This window comes from Cebus imitator, unplaced genomic scaffold (assembly GCF_001604975.1).
Source record: "Cebus imitator isolate Cc_AM_T3 unplaced genomic scaffold, Cebus_imitator-1.0 Scaffold180, whole genome shotgun sequence".
NCBI lineage: Eukaryota > Metazoa > Chordata > Mammalia > Primates > Cebidae > Cebus > Cebus imitator.
This window is the reverse complement of record NW_016107495.1, coordinates 2,547,435-2,550,522: the sequence shown is the minus strand read 5'-3', so window position 1 is coordinate 2,550,522 and position 3,088 is coordinate 2,547,435. Positions and strand designations below refer to the sequence as shown.

General features: G+C 39.6%; 1 protein-coding gene across 1 annotated transcript in view; it reads right to left on the bottom strand.

Moving 5' to 3' along the window:
* The window catches only part of SPDYA (speedy/RINGO cell cycle regulator family member A), a 36,926-nt gene that overhangs the window by 12,264 nt on the left and 21,574 nt on the right, over positions 1-3,088 (bottom strand). The gene's annotated exons all lie outside the window — the stretch shown is intronic.

Here is a 3,088-nt window from a genome sequence, read left to right as displayed (position 1 = left end):
AAAAAAAAAAAAAAAAAGAGAGAGATGGTAAATAAGAACATAGGTAAGTTATTTAATCTTTCTGTTCCTCAGCTTTGTCATCTGTAGTATGGAGATAATAAGTGTCTATTTTAAAGGGTTGTTAGGGAGGATCAGATGACGCATTATTTATAAAGCCTTACTATCTGCCAGTCATTGTTCTATAAAGTTTGTTAAATAAAACATGGGCTTTAGAGTCAGGGTACACTTAGTTTCTTACCCTGGCACTGCCACATGCTAGCTGTATGAAACTGGACAAGTTATTTAACCTTCCTGGGGCTCAATTTCTTCATCTCTAAAATGGGCATACCATCTACGTCACAGGATTATTCTGAGGACTAGATGATTTGTAAAATCATCACTTAGTAAGCATCTGGCAAATGACAACCATTTAAGAAGTCAAGCCAGGGAACTGTATGTATGTGCCAACCTCATTGCTAACCATTCTAAGCAAAAATCTTTAGTTACAGTAATCAATGACCCAAAGTAAATGAGAACTGTAATATTTGAGAGCTAGGCAGAGCCTTATTAATTGCCTAGACCAGTGATTTTCATGTTTAGAGAGTCTGGGTGCAATGACCCACTCGTGTAATTGCCATCACACCCAGCTAATTTTTGTATTTTTAGTAGAGATGGAGTTTTGCCATGTTGACCAGGCTGGTCTCCAACTCCTGCTGACCTCAAGTGATCCACCCACCTCAGCCTCCCAAAGTGGTGGGATTACAGGTGTGAGCCACCGCACCCGGCTAAAAACTGTTATTTTTGCAACAAGTGCATCAGTCTCTCCACAAACTAACCCAGCTAGAAAAATACACAACCACGCTTATTTACTTTTTAACATGTCTACATATGTTTTATATACATATAACCATATAATTAGAATTTACTGTGATAAGTGAATTTAAAATAAAGCTGTACCGGGGTCAAGAGAGCTAGATTTTCATCTTAATTCTGTTATTCTGGCGGGCACAGTGGCTCACGCCTGTAATCTCAGCACTTTGGGAGGCTGAGGCGGGCAGATCACTTGAGTCAGGAGTTTTGAGACCAGCCTGGCCAACATGGTAAAACCCCATTTGTACTAAAAATACAAAATTAGCTGGGCATAGTGGTACACTGTCTGTAATCCCAGCTACTTGGGAGGCTGAGGCAAGAGAATCATTTGAACCTGGTAGGCAGAGGTTGCAGTGAGCTGACATCATGTATTACACTCCAGCCTGGGTGACAACAGCAAAACTCAGTCTCAAAAAAAAAAAAAAATTCATTACTTCTTGGGCAAATTACACAACTTTCTAGGCCATCGGGTGTCTTTTATATGAGAAAACAGATCACTTACAATCCCCCAATGCTGTGATTCTATGAAAGGGACTTCTCTGAAACACTAGTAGCAGTTGATCTACTAGAAATATCCCCCTTTTTACATTATCTTATTCTTTCATCATTTTAATTAATTTATTATTATTTTTTAAAAGACCAGGTTTCATTATGTTGGCCAGGCTGGTCTTGAATTCCTGACCTCATGATCTGCCCACCTTGGCCTCCCAAAGTGCTGAGATTACGGGCATGAGTCACAACACCCGGCCCTCTTTCATCATTTTTAGTGATGGGGGGTGCCTTGGGTAAGTGTTCCTAAAATTTGATACTTGGCCCTCTGTTTTTCTGTGTATATACTCTACCTCTGGGATCTCAAGAGGTAGTATAGTATAGGTGTTAAAAGCACTGACTCTGTCAAAACCAACCCAGTTAGCTTTTCCTCTCCCTGGCAGGGTGAGGAACGGGGAGGAGATAGGGATAGGCATGAAAAGATTTTTTAAAAAGCACTGATTCTGGAGTCGGATTGCCTAGGTTTGAATCTGGAGTGCTGCTTTACTTATTGTGTGTCCTTGGAGAAGTCATTTAACCTCTCTGTTCCTTAGTTTCCTGTCTGGGATTACTTAGCTAGATCTAAGAATTTTAAGAGTTAATACATGGGCAGTACTTAGAACAGTTCCTGGCAAGTTCTTAAAAAGTATTAATATTCCTTTAACCTTGAATCTCTTATATACTCTAAGCTTTAAGCATCATTTATACATAATGACTTTTATCATGCCTGTTGACCATTCATTTAGTTATATCCAGTTATTGCCTTAAATTCATGTCTATATACCAAATTCCTTATCTCCCCAGGGAATCTAGTTTGCTTCTGTAGCCTTCCCTATTTCCATTATGTAATCGATTACTCTTCCTGTTATACAGATTTGAAACTGACAGTTCCCTCTCCCATGTACCCTATATCCAATTAGTCACCAGGTAATGATAATTATAATTTTGTAACATTTCTAACATCTCTTTCATTTTCTTCAGCACTGCTATCAATTTTCTTCACACCCTTGTTTCTAGCTATAGCAAGTTTAGCAATTTCCAGTACATTCCCTATATTGGGTCTCTTCTGCATACTGGATGAATAATCCAATAATACATTGGATTATTCTATCCAAACACACTATTATATCATTGCTTTCTAAATTCCTCATCTGGAATCAAGTAATAGATAGTGAAGAACTCAGCTATGATGATATTATGGCATCTTGGCCAAAGTATTAATTGGAATAGAGAAAAACTTCTTGATTAAATTGCTACCCTCCGTGATGTATGAAAGGGGCTTTTAGTCTAACCCTCTCATTAGATAGACATCCTCCCTAATGTGTGAACCAGTCTAGAAATCAAGCCATCACCAATGTAAATAAATCCCACCTCAAAGGAGCTGATGATAAGAACATCAGGTAGGAAGATAAAATCAGAATAAACAGAGAAATAGTCCACTTTTTTTTGGAGAAGCCCTACATATATTTTCCAATTTAATCACACCCCATCTCTTTCAAAAAAAGAATGAGGCAGCCGGGCGCGGTGGCTCACGCCTGTAATCCCAGCACTTTGGGAGGCCGAGGCGGGTGGATCACGAGGTCAAGAGATCGAGACCATCCTGGTCAACGTGGTGAAACCCCGTCTCCACTAAAACTACAAAAAATTAGCTGGGCATGGTGGCGCGTGCCTGTAATCCCAGCTACTCAGGAGGCTGAGGCAGGAGAATTGC